A 19,163-nucleotide genomic window follows, 5' to 3' on the forward strand; every position below is an offset into this window, starting at 1 on the left:
GTTTAAAACATTACTTTAGCCTTCACTTCTTGCTTGTGCAGAGACTCAGAGTCATCTCCAGGTGGGTGATTAGACCCTCGTCAGTGTCTTTCCTGAGCAAATGTGCACATGCATATGGTCTTTTAGTTTTCCAGGATTATGCTGGATATTTTCAACACCCCACATAAAAATTTCATAAAAGTTGCTTTTCCTTTATAATACTTTAGTAAGTTTCTTACTTAACTCAACTGGTATTGCTACCTCAGGCAGCTGCATTATTAAACAATTGATATTAATTTTCTTTTGATAAATGCCTGAGGGACATGACTGTTCACACTGACTGAGCTGTGTCAGGTTTGATTCAGTAGTCACTTAGTTTAAATAAAAATAAGTCTGAAGAATAGAGATTCCAGACAGGTTAAAAAGTGACAGTTCTCGGGGCACCTGGGTGGCTCAGTTGGGTAAGCCACTGCCTTTGGCTCAGGTCGTGATCCTAGAGTCCTGGGATCGAATCCCATGTCGGGAGCCTAATTCTCCCTCCCCCTCTGCCTCTTCCCCTGCTTGTGCTCTCTGACTCTCTTTCAAATAAATAAATACAATCTTAAAAAAAAAAAAAAAGTGACAGTTCTCTAGGGATGGAATTTGGAAGGTGACTCCAAACTGATTCTGTTCCTTCCACTGGCCTCTAGGCTGCTGGTTTTCACAGTCATTGTGTAGCTTTGGGTTTGAAGGTTACTACAGAGACTGGATGGTTGGGGTTGGATCTAAGACAAGTTGAAATGCCATAAAACTTTGTCTTTACCAAGGTTCAGCTATTTTTTTCTTAAATAAACTCTCCCCATATTTTTGCAAATCTTTGGTTAATTTCCAGAGTTCTGACAAAAATCATTTTGGCCATTTTTCTTAGTATTCTCATTCCTTTTATCAAGGGGTAGATATATGGAGGTCAGAAGTGTTTTCTATGAGAATTTTGGAAACTCCTCATGGATAGTTTCTAATATTCAGGAAAAATTGAAACCCACTGGTTTTTAGAAAATGTTCAAGGGCCAGGTTCTAGGAAACAGAAGCATTTAAGACCAGGAGAAGAACAAGGGGTTTATGAATGAGTCAGATAAGGACCAGTTCAGAGATAGATGGGGTTTATAAAAAGAGAGAGAGAGAGAAAAGAGTTTTAGGAAGAGAATAGCCAAAAGTCATTGAATGCTGCCTATGTAGTTGAGAAAACGCTTTGAAAACTACTGATTTGAATGATCTCCTAAAAGGTCACTGTGATTTTTATTAGAGCAATTGCAATGGGACGGCAAGGTGGAATCTTAACTGCAGTATGTTGTGACATAAGTGGGAAGCCAAAAAGAGAGAAACAGTTTAGGCCAAAGAAACTGGGCTATGAATGAAAGGAGAGATAATATAGGCCAGTCTTTGGAATAGAATGTGGAGTAACAAAAGTTGCTTTTCACAAACGATGAAGCATGGGACACTACATCCAAAACTAATGATGTACTGTACGGTGACTCACAGAACATTCAAAAAAAAAAAAAGTGGCTTTGTCCCAGGAATCATTTTAACCACTTTATTCTCTATTTACAAAGTTTTCTTTTGGTCCCCCTCCTAGACCATAGGGTCATCACTAGTGGCTTGTATTTGGGAATAAGAAAGATGACTACTTTTCTTCCATTGTATGGGAAAGAAATGTGGCTCCACCACAGATAAATTGTACCTTTATGCAGATTCTAAATGACAGTGTATGACTGTGGCTTTGTGAGGAGCAGTGGCCTGGAACATATATTAAGTCTGAGAAAACTGAGATGAAATCCCACGTCCATCACTTTACTGGTACCCGAAGCACGACCTCGGCAAAATTAGTTGGCTCTTTCAGCCTCACTCCTCTCCTAGGGATAGTACTACTAATCTGTCACGATTGTTGTGTAGATTAATTTAGATAGTACCTAGGTTTCATAATAAAGGAGAGAATGCTATATGAGGATGGAAAATTACCCTTTTAATCTCAGTTTTCTCACCTATAATATAAGAGTTGTATTACGTAACCTCCATGCTGCCTTCCAGCTTTAACCAAATGGGCCTCCAATATCTTTCCGTTAGTACTATTCTTTATGTACTTTGTGGACTAGATAGACACTTGGAATTTGTTGATGACTTTCACCATTCTGTGTAAGATAGTTTCCATTAGAAAAGACATTTAGAATTCCAAGGGATTGACTTACAAATAAATTTGAAGGATAGCTTTGCTGAGCTGGAGTGTACTTTTAAATAAATGAGCTCATCCCAGGACATATAATAGAAAGCACTCAGCAAGGCATATTTTAGATCCTTTAGAAAGGAGCCTTGAGCAGATATACACCTGGCATGATACCAGATCCCAAAGAAATCAAAGCTATGTTTTGGGAGCCTCTAGATTGATTGTTCTACTTGAAATATTTTAAGTGTTCGTGAAAGTTTGTAACTGCTAGTTTTGGGTGGTTGAGGAGACCTTAAAGCAATTACCCAGATGAGGAAGAAAGGCAGGCTTGAAACCAGCCAGACAGTGTGCAGGAAAAGAGGTAAAGAGGTGAAGCAAGAATGAAGGACTCAATGGATATAGGAGGATCGGTGAGACCAACAGAGCAGAATGAGACCAGGATTAGATAAGGGACTCAGAGACACAGGAAAAGGAGGAGCTAGAGGCCCATTGAGGCTGAACTGGGCTAGAACAGGAAGAACAAAACAAAAATGATTTGCTTCCTCAGAGACTGATTTCTTTTTCCAACCAATGCTCTCAGCTTGTTTTGTTGAGTTCATTGACGTACTTTGGTAGAACTTTATTTGGGTAGACCTAGTGTGAAGGATAACCAACAATTGAGAAATTGCTCATTTTCTATTTGCAGATTAGTACTTGAAGGATTAAGAAAATATGCTCTGTGATTTCGAAGGCGAAATGACTATGAAATAAGAATACTGAAAAACAGCACCATATTTATTGAGATTTTATTATTTATTCACTTTTCATGAAACGTAATACAGTGTCTCAACTACAGTTTCTTTCTGAATTGTGAAAGAATTTCTACTTCGATTCTTTCTCCTCCCTCTGCTTATTCTTCCCAACTGATGGTGCATTCATTTATTTTTAAAATTAAAGACGGTGGGCAGGTTTTCCCTTGGGAGTGTTCCAATTTCGTACTACTACTTGAGATAATAAGAATTGTCAAGGGTAGACTAGGAATCCCCCATCTATGTTGTCTGCTTTACTGGGGGTTTCATAGCCGCTCAAGAAACTTTGCTCACAGGGCACCGGGGTGTCTTTCAGTTAAGCATCTGCCTTTGGCTCAGGTCATGATGTCAGGGTCTTGGGATCAAAGTCCTGAGTGGGACTCCCTGCTCAGTGGGGAGTCTGCTTTTCCCTCTTCTTTTGCCCCCCGCCCTTGTCTGTGTTCTGTCTCTCAAGCTCTCTCTAACAAATAAATAAATTCTTCAAAAAAAAAAAAAAAAAAAAAACTTTGTTCACATATAACTTCTGGCAAGAGAGGATGACTGTCAGGTCACTGCCTGGCCCTTGTCTGAGTGGACCCTTTGGATGGGACTATTGATGAACCAGGGCTTTGTAGGCAGCTAGCCCTAGAGATCTTCCTCAGCAACCTGCAAATGAAACTAATGTTATGAAAGATTTCTCCAAAGACAGACATTTTAAATTAGCCAAATTACTCTAACAGGGCATATCTCAGGAAGATTTAAGGCAGAGCTGGTAGCTGTGCCAGCCAAGAGGCCTGCTCTGCCAGTCGAAAGGCAAGCACATCCTTCCCTGCCAACTTGCAATGAGATGGTTCCTGCAGTGACAGCAGATCTACCATGCATATTTGATTTAAGGCCCTCTATTACCATACCTTTGTAATTATCACCAGATGGTGATGAGTCCTGGGAAAAGTGTAAGTCTTAAGTGTGGAGATCCAGGAGCCTAATCAAAATGCAGTCCATAGAATATATCTTTCTTCTTGATGTTTCACCTTTTTTCAAACAATTGTTATTGGTTTGAGAAAAATTGTAGCACAACTCTTTGCCAATAATTGTGATTCATTTTCACTTTGCTTATCAAAATGTGTTTCATAAGGTTCTGATGGTGTTCAAGACATCTTACAGGAGGTATGGCTTTTCTCTAAGTTGGCTGGCATAGATTTCATATTTTATATGCAGTTGTGGGAAAGATTTGTAAAGCCTCCTTTGGCTTATAAATTCTCTTATTCTGGGCTAGCATTCTCATAGATTTTTATCAGGATTCTACAAGGCAAATGTTATATTGCTGATATTTTCTAGTTTGTTGTTATTTTGAGTCAGAGATATTTAGACTAATCATTCTACTTTTTTCCTAGTTAGGGATAATATGTTATTGTAGATTTTAGATTTTAGATACTGCAGATTTTAGAGGATTTGTATGTGTGAGAGAAGTTGCTTTTTCTTGATAAGACATAATTTCAGTCAGCAATATTATATTAAATATTCAACTTTGCCCAGTGCCCTGTGTTCCATCCAGGGTGAAGCCATGTGGTATGAAGGAAAGAGACCTGGGCTTAATTCCTGATGATCTCATTGAAAATATGAACTCTTCTTATTTGTGTGTAAGTGTGACCATGGATATATCTCTATTCCTCTAGGCGTCAGTCAGATCTCTTCTACAATATGGCAGCCTTGGAACAGACTGTCTCCCGGGCCTCCATGTCTGACATCTATGATTCCATCAAGACAAGGATCCCTCTTCTTAAGGAATTAACCATTAGTATCCATGTATATATTTAGTATATAATTTCTTAACAAATTATTCATGACACTCGTGACTGATATATCCTTTCTCCTTTGATGTCACCCCACCTGTCTTGTATTATTGCAGATAATGGAAATTTGGGGAGTTTGAAATAAAAGAAGGCTATAACAGCATCATTCCTACATTCATGGATTCAGGGTTAGAATGAGAATAGCTTCTTTTGGTTTGGGGAATGTTATGACCACTGAGACACTTATGTAAAATATATATATATATATATATATATATATAAATCTTGACTTCCCAGCCAAATGATAAGTCCCTGAAGATCTGGGAGTTCTAAATATCAGTTCTAAATATCCCTAGCACCTGTCATTTAACATTTAGTCCCATAACTAATCACTTAATATGTTATATAACATGATTTTTTTGTATATATATAAAAAATGCTTATGGAAAAACTATGTGGGCTAAAGATTTCCTTTTAATCACTGAAATGTGAATGATTTTCTACAGAAATCAATGAAAAAGGAACGTAGAAATGAATAATTTGATCTATTTTGGGAAACTGAAATTCACTTTGGAGTGATTAGTGGTTATTTGGTTTTTAATTGACAATAGCACTCATAAGATATACTATCATATTGTATACAAATAAATAGTTGCTACTTCCAAAATAGCTTACCTAGTATATAGTTATATACTAGGTATCTGTCTGGTTCTACCCCCCCCCCCCCCACGAAACCTCCCCCCCCCACTATAAATTGAGGACCAGAATTTTTCAGTTTGAAGACAAATATCTCAATCTCACAACATTTAGGGATGTCTTTCCTCTTTGAACTCTATAGGTTTGGAACTGTGAAGTATCTTTTCTTACAGTAACATGCTGTTACCATAGGTAGTGTTTGATACTTGGTCTGCCTCCTCAGCTAGATTGTAAACTTGTTGAGAGAAAATACCATGTATCTCATGAATCCTGTATTCCAAGTGTCTAACAGAGTTTCCTTATCTAAAAAAATGTTCAATTAATATTTTCTGGAATCTTATAAGTAGGGCAAGATGCCATTGCAAGCTCACCATAAAATCAACAAACATTAGTCTACTTATTGAACTTCCTAATTCATGAAACAACCTTAATACAGAAATAGTCATTTTTCTATTATAGAATTTAACTACTCAGATTTTTGTTATTCTGTTTTTCTAATGTCAGAAGATATATTTAGATCTTTTGGTTACTGCCATAGAGTTTAGCCTGGGATCTTTTGTAGGTATTGGGTATTTCAAAATTTAAAATACCTTTAATTCAACTAAAATAACAATTTATTGGATAACTGAGTTTTCCCCCCTTTATCAACATGTAGTACACATTAAAATCTGAAAGAAGATAGTAAATATTTGTTAATAGAAATTTATGTGCTGTCTGATACCTATCTCAGAAATGCACTGTAAAGAGTCCTTAAATTTACATATTTTGCCTAGATTTTGAAGAATTTGGGGGTTTTGTTTAGAAGAAAACTATGCTAGACCTCTTAAAACACAGTAAATAAAACATTTATAAAGGCAGTATAAAAGGAACACTCTAGGAAAATCTATATTAATCAGAGTCCCTAGAGTCCTTTTTAAGATTCAGGATAAGAAAGTAATTTCTCTCATTAAACTCCCTTGGTGTGAATATGATAGTTCAATATTTCATAAATATTTAATGAATTATTATTTCCTACAATCTACGAGTGTTTGGGCAATTGAAAGAATTGTTTGAAATATGAGTATATGTCTGGCTGTGTGGGGAAATGTGTGATTATAAATGCTTGACATTGTATGTCTTAAAAAAAATTGGGGAAAAATAGTTTCTAAGTTTTAGAGAGGGCAGGAAGGATGTTTGGTAAGATTCTTTATAGTATAAATTTGAAAATGCCTGTGAGTGCTTCTTTGTCCTTAATTCTTAAAGTAGTATTATTATTAAAGCTTTATTTATTTAGAGAGAAAGAGAGCACCAGGGCATGCGACGGGGGGGGGGGGGGGGGGGGCGGGGGGGAGACAGCACAGAGGGAGATAGGGAGAGAGAATCTCAAGCAAATCTCCTACTGAGTGTGGAGATGGACCCCAGTTTGATCAAGAGTCAGAAGCTTAACCAACAGAGACACCCAGGTGCTCCTTAAAATATTAGTATTAAAAATAATATCACTAATACAAAAAATGGACCCGACAGAGGTAAAATATTGCAGAAATCATGCTACGTGCCTTACTTGTTTAAGCTTGTTGAAGCCACAATGTAGGCATCTCTTACTTGTTTAAGTTTGTTTAAGCCACAATGTAGGCAACTCTGCAATGTAGGCATTAACATTTCTTTTACACTGAAATAAACTAGAGCTTAAATGCTTAAGAACTTGAAGGAAATAAGTGCTGAAACTAAGTCTGATTCCCATTCCAAAAATTCCTGCTCTTAAATCGCATCATGTTGATTTCCTGTGTTGAGGAAAAGTTATTTTTCCTTTTACTCTCTAAAATATAGGTAGTTCTTTGCATAATGTTTCTGGCACTGTCTCTCATAGGAGCTTCCAATAACTGCCAGTCACATGGTGACAATTATGCTTGATTAAGCAGATCCAGTAAGTACTTGATCGACTTTTTCCCATAAATGCTGACATTCTGCAGCCAAAGGGAAAAGAACACTTGCCATTATTCTAAGCACTCTGGCCATCTCCCCTTGTCCCTCCCAGCAACACCAAGCTGAGTTTCCTAAGAACAGTGTTCCCAGATGCTTACTTAGACTCAGCCCAGATTCCAGGGTTCCTATCAAATGCTTTCTTGGGTAATCTGAATTTCTGAGGTCTGTAAACCCTATAAGCTGATGGGGGACTATTTGTGAGATTTGAGACAATGTTTGGCAAAGTGTCATTGTTGCTATTCGTTATTCTATCCCTGATGATTCACTCCTATAGATTTTGAAGTCTTTACAATGGAATCCTCTAAAAATACATAGGAAAAAGTGCTTTGAAAATTATAAATTAAAAAAAAAAAGAAAATGATAGGTTCGTGTTATTAGGACAATGTGAACAACTCCATGAGAGAACACCGTAGCTATTGACTAGTACATTGATTTATAGTCTGCAGAAAAGATGACTTCAGTCACGATTATCAAAAGGAATATCAGAAATGCTCAATGAGTTAGCTACTGCTCCGGGTCTATGCTCACTGCTTCAGACTATCTTTCTACCAAACATAGAGTATTAGGGTAATATAAGCACCTTAAGGCAATAAAGTTTAATTCTGTGTGGCACTCATTTGGTCAAGCAGCATTCCTGAATGGCTCTCCTCCACAAATGACTCAGGGATTAAGGCTTTTCCTATCGTGGGCTCCATAGTTCAGTGTCTATTGTTTCCAACCCTTTAGATAAAGGGGTGGGTAAGCACAGGGCAGAGTAAGGAAAACCTAGTGAGGTGAGAACATGAGCCTCAAAGGAGATTTTTGGCTAGACCTGGTCACATAGACACAACCGAATGCAGGAGGGCTGATAACATACCCAGGTGGCTAATAGACACAGTTCAGTGAACACAGCATTTTTTTCTGCTTCATCATTCATGTTAAGTCTATATAAAGCACAGAAAAGCAAAATCAAGTAAGCATGAAAAATTTTGATCATAATAGAATTTTAATGGGTGCCCAACAATGCCTTTAGAATTAATACAGCCCTGTGCAAAGAATATATGATCATAATGTGACTTTTAGGCAGGGTATTTTCATTTTCATAATCTGTAGAATGGTGCTTGGGACAACCCAAATGGGGACAATTGATAAAGGATACATGAAACCAGGGCCTGTTTTAGGGACATACAGCCTGTCTTGTTGCACAGGGCTCTGCTCTCACCAAGGCTCCATATTTGTGTTAATTCTCTGCTATTGCTGTCTTAAGAGTCCTAATAACTTTGAACGTGGGGCTCTGCATTTCATTTTGCACTGGGCCATTATTCTAAGCTCTCTGGACATCCCCCATTATGTAGCTTGTCCCACCTGAAACTCATGCCTTATCAGAGACCAACCCTGGGCTCAATGATAAAATGAAGAGCCAGTCTTCAAAATAAAGTTAATGCCAATTAACTTTTAAAAGAAGACAAGTTTGTGTGTGTGTGTGTGTGTGTGCGCGCGCGCGCGCGCATGCGCGCACATGGGTGTGTGCGTATGAATATACGTCCATGCAGGAATGTATTTTTTTCAGGAAAGAGTTCATTGGGAGCAATTGTGTTTTAATTGATATTCATCATCCGTTGCTTATTGTTAGCTACTCATGTGAAGAGTTGGTTGATGTCTGTAGCATAAACATTTGTTTCAGATAAATGGGCGTTTCAGTTGGATAAGTTTTAATTAAGCAACCTTTATTGTACAAGTAGTCATTTTTGAAACCAGAAGAAAGCTACTGTAATTTGCTAATTCTGCTCTCCAGAATTTGAAGATGTTGAATCTTGGCTACTATAACCTTGAGTACAATTTTGGCTATAAATGTCCCAAATAAGGAATAAGAAACTTTTCCAATGTATTGTTTGATTTTTTTTTTACCTCTCTTGCAAATACCCGGACACAACTGACCTCTTCTCCAACTCATAGAATTATCTGGTTCTGAGAAAGACAATTATCATACAATTTCTCTGATATGAGGCATTTGAGAGGCAGGGCGGGGAGTCATGGGGGGTAGGGAGGGAAAAAATAAAATAAGATGGGTTAGGGAGGGAGACCAACCGTAAGAGACTCTTAGTCTCACAAAACAAACTGAGGGTTGCTGGCGGAAGGGAGGGTAGAGAGAGGGTGGTGGGGTTATGGACATTGGGGAAGGTATGTGCTATGGTGAGTGCTGTGAAGTGTGTAAACCTGGTGATTCACAGACCTGTACCCCTGGGGCAAATAATACATTAAATGTTAACAAAGAAAGAAAGAAAGAGAGAGAGAAAGAAAGAAAGGGAAATAAAGATGTGACTGAAAAAGGGGGAAAAAAAGAATCATCTGGTTCTAAAATGAATGATTTATTTTTAAATCTATTTTCACTTGCTTAGGTAACTACTTTAGCTTTTCACACTTCATAAGAATTTATTTATTTATACATTTGCCAAAGGAGCACACTGAACTCCCAGCTCCTTGAGAATAGGTGCTATGGCTGTTCATCTTGCTATTTCCAGAGCCTAGTATAGTTTCCAGGTGCCTAGAACATGTTCAATAAATATTTGATGAAGGAATAAATAAGTCATGGTAAAAAAAAAAAAGTCATTTTTCTTTCAGCAAAACATATTTCCAAATCTCAAAGGAAGCTTCTATTCTTAGTAAGGCCAAAATCAGGGTGTTTTTGCTTTAATGGAATGTTTTAGGGGAGCATGGGTGGCTCAGTGGGTTAAGCCTCTGCCTTTGGCCCAGGTCATGATCTCAGGGTCCTGGGATCGAGCCCTGCGTTGGGCTCTCTGTTCAGCGGGGAGTCTGCTTTCCTCTCTCTATCTGCCTACTTGTGATCTCTTTGTCTCTGTCAAGTAAATAAATAAAGTCTAAAAAAAAAAGAATGTTTTAAATTTGCATTATCTTTTAGCCCATAATAGCTATGTTCTAGGAGGGGATGGAAAAAAGTGTACTCTTAGTAAATGAAATTTTGAAACATCTGAAGGATAAAAATAGTATATATTTGACTTTCATATTTATAAATTCATTATTTTGTTGAAAGAACCTTTTTTCCTGTTTAAAAAAACTGAGTTGCTTGAATATATTCTCATAACACACGTATAAGTGAAGAACAATATACATAGGTTTCAACAGATAATGTCAATATTCTTTTGCATTAAACTGGTTGTTAATAATATAATTTTTTCTCATGGTCTGCTATAAGGACCATGAGTAGGGGTCACTAACCTTTTGTTTAAGGCTGGGATTGTTTAACTTACTGTATGAGTTTTCTGTGGCTGCCATAACAAATTATCACAAACTTGGGATGCCTGGTTGGTTCAGTCATTAAGCTTTTGCCTTTGACTCAGGTCATGATCCTAGGGTCATGGGATAGAGCCTCCCACATCCAGCTCCCTGCTCAGGGGTTGGGGGGTGGGGGGGGGAAGAATGCTTCTTCCTCTTCCAGTCCCCCTGCTTGTGTTCCCTCTCTTGCTGTGTCTCTGTCTGTCAAATAAATAAATAAAGACTTCAAAAAAAAGTGATCACAAACTGGATGGCTTCAAACAATAGAATTTTATTTTCTCCTTATTCTGGAAGTCAGAGTTCAGAATCAGTTATCACTGGACCAAAATTCCGATATGTCTGCTGGGCCACACATGTAGAGTCTGTAGAAGAGGATCCATTCCTTGCTTCTTGCAGTTTCTGAAAGCTGTCCACATTCCTCGGTTTATGGCCCCATCAGTTGAATCGTCAAAGGCAGCACTTTCAGTCTTCTTTGCTCTGTCTTCATACTGCCTTCTCTTCATTGTGAAAGAAATCTCTTTCTCTCTTTTATAAGGACACCTGTAATTATATTTAGGGCCCACCAAGATAATTCAGGAGAATCTCCCTGTCTCAATATCCCACGTTTAATCACATCTGCAAAGACCCTTTTCCCAAATAAGGTAACACTTAAGAGGTTCTGTTAGACTAGGATCTTCTGTCTTTTGCAGAGGTGGGGGGGGAATTATTCAGCCTACTGCATTTTTGTGCTGCCCATTTTTATGTTACTAAGTAGTGGCATTCTAGATGATATATAATAGTGTATTTCTCTCTATGCTCACTGACACAGGAATGAGGTACCCTATAATTAGTGAGTGCTGGAGAAACTATAATGTAAATAATGCTATAAGGGAAATGCTGCCTAAAGAAGCAGGCTTTGGCAAGTAGGGCTCAGAGAGGGAGCTCATAACTTCATGATAATACTTCACATAAATTAAAGTAATGTTAATTGTCTCTCCCAAAGCAAGGCCATTAAGCAGTTTATTGCTCCTACCTTAAAGATTTATTTTGGTATTTTTTGTGGTCCTACCTTTTCAATGGTATTTCACTTTTTACCCAGTGGGGAGATGAACACCTCCATGAGAGTCCTTCCTGACATATTTCATCTGTAAGGATAACAAGAGGAAGACATAAATGACTAAAGAGGTTCTGATGAGCTCTGCAGCAATCAAAAAACAAAAGGCTCCAGAAAGAGATCAGTTGGTGGAGCTTCATTCTGAAAGCCAGTTCCTAACAGGTGGAAAGAGCCAAGTGTATCTATATTCCCTGGTTATGAACCACTAAACTGCCAGTGACCTTGTCACTGAACAGGGAAGAATTTTCTGTTTCATTTTTTCCACTGTGTTGAGGTAAGGTATTTGAACCGTGAAAGAAGATGTTTCATTTCTTTGATACATTTTTATTCATCTCCTACTATGTACCAGCTATTAGGTATAAAGCCCTGGCTAATACAATTGCTTTCTTTGTCCCTCTGTCATTGGGTTTCCGTGTAATTTTCAAGATTCTCCAAACTTTGCAAAGTCCCCTGCCTGGTCATTTACAACTGATCCAAGGTCAAAAAAGGATAGCTTAGTTGGAAAGGGAAAGAAAAAAAAAAAGAGAGGGGGGGGGGAAACACCAAGAACACTAAGAAGTTACATAAATGTCCTCTAGCACATTCCCTGTTCTGAGGGCTAATGTACTGTAGCAATTCATCAGTCATTCTAATAGTCTTTTAACTTCTGTCAGAAAGCCTACTAAATGCTAACATCTTAAATGTTTAATATTCTAAAACATATTTTCATTAATCATGCAAATTATCTGGGCATCCATATTTTACAATAACCTCTTTTGAGATCAAGAAGCCCAAGGCTTTGTGTCTGAGAGACCCATGTTAGTGAGTGATACAGTAGGTGAAATATAACTTAGAATTAAGAATTTCAGCAACAAAAAGTTGCTAGTAAAATTCCAGTATCTATGTGCCATCACATTCACAAAAAAACCCCAAATGTTATTAATGTCAAGTTTTTCTGATTAGGTAGCAAGCAGCTAAAAGCAGCAAAGTTCATTCTGTTTTATTACATAGTTGATGGATGGATATTAATGTTGGTAGATGGCATATTGTCCCAATGGAAATGACCCCATGTTTCATAGCAAAATACTGTGAGCTTGGTTACTAGTAAAAGATAGAACATGTGTTCCATGCAGTTAGATGGCTCAGTTGCACCACGAAAACCTCCATGCTGTCATTGATCCCTATTCCAGGGATTCTTAGCTGTGTAGAAAAAAGAAGTATGTGTGTGGACTCATGAGACAGGTGGATGAGGAATTGAAAGGGGGAAAAGGGCATGAGTTTCGCTAGTGTTAGTGGAAATGCTTTACCCTGAAGCTTTGGTCAGGAAGGGTGGGGGCTAATAGCGAGACAGATAGTAATGTCCTGAGACCATGTAAATAAAGTTATGCTGGAGTCACAGAGCAGTGCTCATTTGACTCAAGAACATGACCTAAGTAACTTAAAATCATGAGCGGTGGGGGATCAGGGCACTAGTCTGGCTACCAACAGGAAGTCGATGGCATGACCAAATTAGGATAATTCAAGGCCGGCTGAGTTGCAAAGATATGGGCAGGGTGGAGGGTAAGGGAACCATTCAAGTCTGTACAGAGAGTGAGCTAGCAAGCCACAGAGCTGTTGTTAAATCTAAGCTTTTGGAGATGAGAGAAAGGAGCAGTTAGCAAAATCTGAAGGTCAGAGAGTCAGATACAGAATGACAATTTTGGGTGACTAGTGACCTTTGACTGAGACAGGTAACACAAGGTGATGTCATGGAGCAAATAAAGACACTGACCTTATTCCTCTTTCCCCACAGTCTCCTTCCCCCCAACCCCCCAGGTCTCCTAATGGGGCTTCCCACTCATTGTTCCCAACAGGAACCTGAGGGCACAGATCAAGGATACAGTAGTCCATAGCGGAGCCTCTCTCAATGAACACCAGGGCTTCACATATGGAGAGGGGCTCTGGAAGAAGACATACATGGTCAGAAACCTCTAATTTTGGTCTAAATACCACTTCTTTGGTTACAAGACCAAAACTCGTAGCCACACTTTGAATGATTTTCTTGCCGTCTCTTTGTTGTTTCACTCCGTTCCTAAATTTTCTTTCATGGTTGCTTTCCTTCACGATATCTCCTACTGCCGTTTTCATTAACAAAATTTCTAGTATGAACCACCTTACCCTATGAGGACTCAGATATTTAAAATACATACATGTATAGTTAATGATATCCAGACAGTTCATTATTCTCTCTATACAGCTTTTTCTAGTATAACAGTGCGAATTTTAATTTCTGTAGTTTGTGTTACTAAAGGGACAGTGAAGTCTTTGCTTTTTTCATGGTTTACCATTTTAATCATATTTCCTCTAGTAAAATATTCTAACCATTATTTCCTGAACCATGAGTTCTAAGGTGCAGTAAAAAACAAAACAAAACAAAACAAAAAATCTTAAGGAAAATGCTCTATGGAAGGGCAGGTTTTTTTTTTTCCCCCAGAGCATTTTCAATGATTGTTGCAGGAATGAATGAGTAAAGGCTTCAAGAATGAAATAGTTGCAGAAAACCCACTTACTTTTGTACATAAGTCCATGCCGCAGCCCTCCGGGTACAAGTACTTATGTATCTCCTTTTGTTGAGTTCTCTAATTTTTTTATGAATATGCATATTGGGGAAAAAACTTCCATCTGCTCTCTTTTAGCTGATTATATCACATTTTGGAGCTGCGCATCATTACGGAGCTTCAGAGAAAGACGATCATTTACATTACATATGGATATAAAGTAGAGGAGGAGTTGATGAATTGCAAACAAGTATAATTTATATGGACAAAGTGTGCCAGAAGTGCTTTTCGCCCCATTTTACTCTGCAAATGGAATGATTCCTGCCCATTCACTTGGCGTGGCGCCCAAAAAGTCGGAGAGGAAAGCGATCCCGTTCGCCTTCTGCATCAGGATTCCACTCCGTCCCTCTGAGGGAACAGTGCCCTGCATTTCAGGCCCACCAGGGATCCCAGGAGGTCTAAGGAGATCTCTGAACACCCTAATGCCATTTTAAAGATTTTTCCATCATGGCTTCTTAATTTATAATAGACATCACGCAGATGCACTAATACTCAGACTGTTGGTGATTCAAATGTGAGAAGTTTGCATGATGAAGAAAGAAAGGGAGAGTGATGAAAAGCTTGTATTTTCCTCTGCACTGTGATTTTCCCACAGCAGATCATTTGCCTAAGTGCCATTAACTTTGTAAATATGTAAAAATCTGCATTTAGGGTGTCCTTCTAAGGGCTTCTGTGTGGGCTACAGCACAATGAGCTGCAACTCCATATTATAAAGACCAGGGAGGGCCCAAGGTGCAGTATTAAGAGTAATAACCCCACATCTTTCATTGATTTAATTTTATTCATGAATATAAGCAGTTACTTATATACTCAAATCGTTTGGTCTTTAAAAATGATTATTCCTGGGGTGCCTGGGTGGCTCAGTAGTTTAAAGACTCTGCCTTTGGCCCAGTCTTTGATCTCAGAGTCCTGGGATCAAGTCCCGCATCAGGCTCTCTGCTTGGCAGGGAGCCTGCTTCCCCCTGTTTCTCTGCCTGCCTCTCTGCCTACTTGTGATCTCTGTCTGTCAGATAAATAAATAAAATCTTTAAAAAAATGATTATTCCTATTATGTGCCAAGTGTGAGGAATCAAAGCTAAATGCAACATGGCCTCTTTCTAATCTATCAGAACCTGACAAAGAAATATTCTGTCATAACAAAATGGTCATTATCTGTGAGGTTCTGTTAAATCCGCAGATTCTCACTGCTGTGGCACAACATGGTTGTCCTAGCCCTCAGACAATCAGTGTCTGAAGAATTTCAAATAACTACAAGCCCAGGCCTGTATTATGGTAACATGTGCACTGCTTTCATTTTGTGTTCAGATATCAGTTTTTATTCACGTGACATGCACTGTGCCGAATGTTTTGTGTACATTATCTCATTTAACCAGCACAGAAATATGAAATGTTAGTATCGTATTTAATAGAGGATAAGAAAACCCAAAAAACCTAAGCTCAGAGGCTAAGTGACTTACACAAAGTCACACAGTGCTCAAACCAGGACCTCTAGGTCAACATTGGATGTGATCAGATGAATTCAATGGTAGGACAGGGGGTAGCCTAAAGTAAGGGTTCCTTTGATCTTATTTCGGTAACCAGGAAACCTGGTCATATTTAGAAACTGCTGTTCTTTTACCTATATTTAGTTCCTATTCATTTTTCTCTCAACCTTTACATAATTCTAGCATGACATCCTGTGCGTCCTGATTAGTCGAACGGTTTTCTTTGTTGGTGTGGAGGGGATGGAAGGGTGTGCGTGTGTGGTGTGACAGAGTATCTACAATTTCTTCATACTATTTTTCTCAGAACTTAGGTTTGTAACGGAAGTTTCTCAACATGAAATGTCATCATGTCATCAATTTGGCCTCACTCAGGAAGTTGCAAGGCACTTGACTAACCTCAGTGAATTAGATGTTGTCTAAAACCTGACAATCTTGAGCTATCATTTTAGAAGTTTTAAGAGTTATTTTAGTAACTATCTTGGAAATTTAATTGATAAAAAAGAAAAGCTTCTGATAACAAATTTCAGAGTGAAAGTATATTGGTACTTATATCGGCAATAGAATCGAGGGGGTAGAATTGAAAAGAGTTCATTTTTGTTCTTAACAAAAAAAGTATTATGGAGATTTTATCCGTTTATCTGGATTAAAATTTCTCTAACTAGGCATACTTTCACCATACACTTGAATTTGTAAACATAAGATGTTCTTGGGATCAGAGCAATCACGTCATCCCAGAACAGTTTTTACAATCTTTCTGTACCGAGAGACAGCTTATTCCAGTGACAGGCTATGGCAAGATTCTCGTGCAGATTCTATGATCCAGAGGCCTTCATTGGCATAGTCTTGGGCAGCATATGCGTTCCATGTCTCAGAATTGTTGTGTGAATAAAGAAATGACTGAGGCCAGGACTCTCACCACATTGCAACCTGGAAACACAAAGCCATCTGGGAACCATGAAAATGTCACATTCTAACCACCTTCCCATCCACTCTTGAAAGGCTAAGACTCCTGTCTGTCTCCTAGTCGAAGGCAGCCAAAAGTCTAAGTCTTTCAACTACCTTACAACCTTGACTAAACTACGTCTAGCCTTTTTACTTCTCTTTATCCAGCTTGCACGGTCGAGAGAAAAACCCAAGGAAAGCGAGCCGCAGGGATCCAACAGGTAAAATCCAGGGCCTCAGGACTCCTTTAATCTGAGATATGCTTTTGCTACAGGTGTCCTTTTCACATTGTGCTATGTGATGGGGCCGTCCTTCTGGCAACTTGAACCTCATGGTGTTTCCACTTCTCCCTCCTTCTCTCTTTGTAGGAATCCAGTCTCTCTTCCTCAGCCTCCTCAAGGCCTTTGCAGCACTTCTGCTCAAAAGCATTTCCCTAAATCCTCGAACTGGGTACCAGATCTTTATTCTGAAGGAAAAGAAGTTGCGGCTGGGTAAGCTTCACCAGCGATTTCTGCCATTTTACAATCAAACAGTTCCTTACATGCTTCCTAACCTACAAATTTCTTGCTGTCCTCATAAAGAAGCTGTACTCTCTAGAATTCCCTGAGGCAGCAGGTTGATTAAAGTTTAAAAATTATGGTCAGAGGCTGTGCTGTGTCCAAGGAGATCCTAGAATAATCTATTTAGAGTTGTAGCCATAGTCAGGAGCAGGACCATGATGGAGGCAGCATGTTGGAAATTTGAACTTAAAACACTATTTCCTGCTGTGGAGGGGGAAGAATAAGAGTAGGCATGTGATTTACTCCAGACCTGAGCACTGCATATGGGAGTAAATCTCATGGATCTGGAAAAATATACTCGAAATTAACAGTGTAATAATGTCTCCCAGCATTCAAAATAACACTTTGTGTTTCCTGATTCTTTCTAAGGTATTGTGTTTTATTTATTAGAGAAATGTTTAGATCACTTTGGAATGATATATAGTATCACTATATATCACTATATCACTATAGTATTTACCTATAGACTAAGTACATTGATTTAGATGTAAATACAGAATAGGTTATATGGGAAAAATTATTATATTCGTTGCCCTCCAGCAAATGCTTCCTAAATGCCCACTCTGTACAGATCTAGTACCAGGCATCAGAGATTACAAAGCTAAACAAAGTAGCCTCTGTCACAAGGAGATCGTGGTCTTGTGGAAAGATAAGTGCCTCTGAAATAGATAAAGTTTAATAAAATGCTATAAACAGAAATACAAGTTGCTAAGGAAACCCAGAGGAGAAAACCAAAGGAAATCATGGAAGGCTTCACAGAGTAAGTGACTTTTGTGATCAATCTTAAAACAGAAAACAAAGGGAGACTCTTGGATGTGTAAAAAAAAAAAAAAAAAAGCAGAAGCCACTCCAGAAAAATAAATAGCATAAGAAAAGTCACAAAAGAAATTGTGAATTTGTGGAATTGCAAGTAGATTATAGAGAGTGTAGAGTGAGAGGAGGGGGACGAAAGATCTGATTCATAGAGTAGGTAATAAGTGGTTGAGAAGAACCTTATATATCCTGGAAGAAAGTTCAAATATTATACTGAAGATAGTGAGGAGCTATAAAACAAAACAAAGCAAAAAAACAACCTCAAGCTGGAAGTCATGATTTGATTCAAATGTTGGACCTTTCTGGAGGTTGTGTGGAGGATGGATTAAAAGGTAGGGCCCTGGTAGAATAGGGGTCAGTTGGAAAGCTATTGCACTATTTCATAAATGAGCTCCTGAGGTTCCAAAGCAAGACAACAGCCATGGGAAGGGATAGAAAGTCATGAATGGCAAAGGACTTCTAGAGGTAGGACTTGATTACATACTGAATCTGTGAGAATTAGATCTAGGAGAAGGGTCTATATGAGATGATATGAGAAATGATTTTCTGTTTGGGGTAACTGGTTGGGCACTGGCATCATTAAAGAAAGAGCTTTGTTTGGAATAAAAAAGCAGAGACAAATTTGTAGAGAAAAGTCAGAGATTTGGGTATGTCGATCTGAAGCTTCTAGAGTCCTATGTTGGACTCCTTTCCCCACAAATTTGAATGTTGAAGCATTAGCCCCCACCCCATATATGGTATTTGTAGATGGTGTTTTGGGGAGATAATTAGGTTTAAATGAGGATGTGAAGGTGGGGCCTTCGTGATTGGATCAGTGCCCTTCTAAGAAAAAATCACCAGAAAGCTTGCTATCTCTGACATGTGAGGACACGGTGAGAAGGCAGCTATCTGTGAGCCAGGAAGAGCTCTCATTAGAATCCAGCCGTGCTGCAACATGATCCTGAACTTTTGGCCTTCAGAATTCTAAGAAAATAAGTTTCTGTTGTTTAAGCCACCCAGTCTATGATATTTTATTATGGAAGCCTGAG

At 38.5% G+C, this 19,163-nt stretch overlaps 1 long non-coding RNA gene across 5 annotated transcripts in view; it reads left to right on the top strand.

The window, feature by feature from the left end:
- The window catches only part of LOC131825258 (uncharacterized), a 219,165-nt gene that overhangs the window by 78,759 nt on the left and 121,243 nt on the right, over positions 1-19,163 (top strand). For all 5 annotated transcript variants that reach the window (XR_009351171.1, XR_009351175.1, XR_009351172.1 and 2 more), the window contains exon 2: positions 17,131-17,253. This is a non-coding gene — a long non-coding RNA (uncharacterized LOC131825258). The remainder of the gene's footprint in view (positions 1-17,130; positions 17,254-19,163) is intronic.

The sequence above is a fragment of the Mustela lutreola genome, chromosome 2, assembly GCF_030435805.1.
Source record: "Mustela lutreola isolate mMusLut2 chromosome 2, mMusLut2.pri, whole genome shotgun sequence".
Classification (NCBI taxonomy): Eukaryota; Metazoa; Chordata; class Mammalia; order Carnivora; family Mustelidae; genus Mustela; species Mustela lutreola.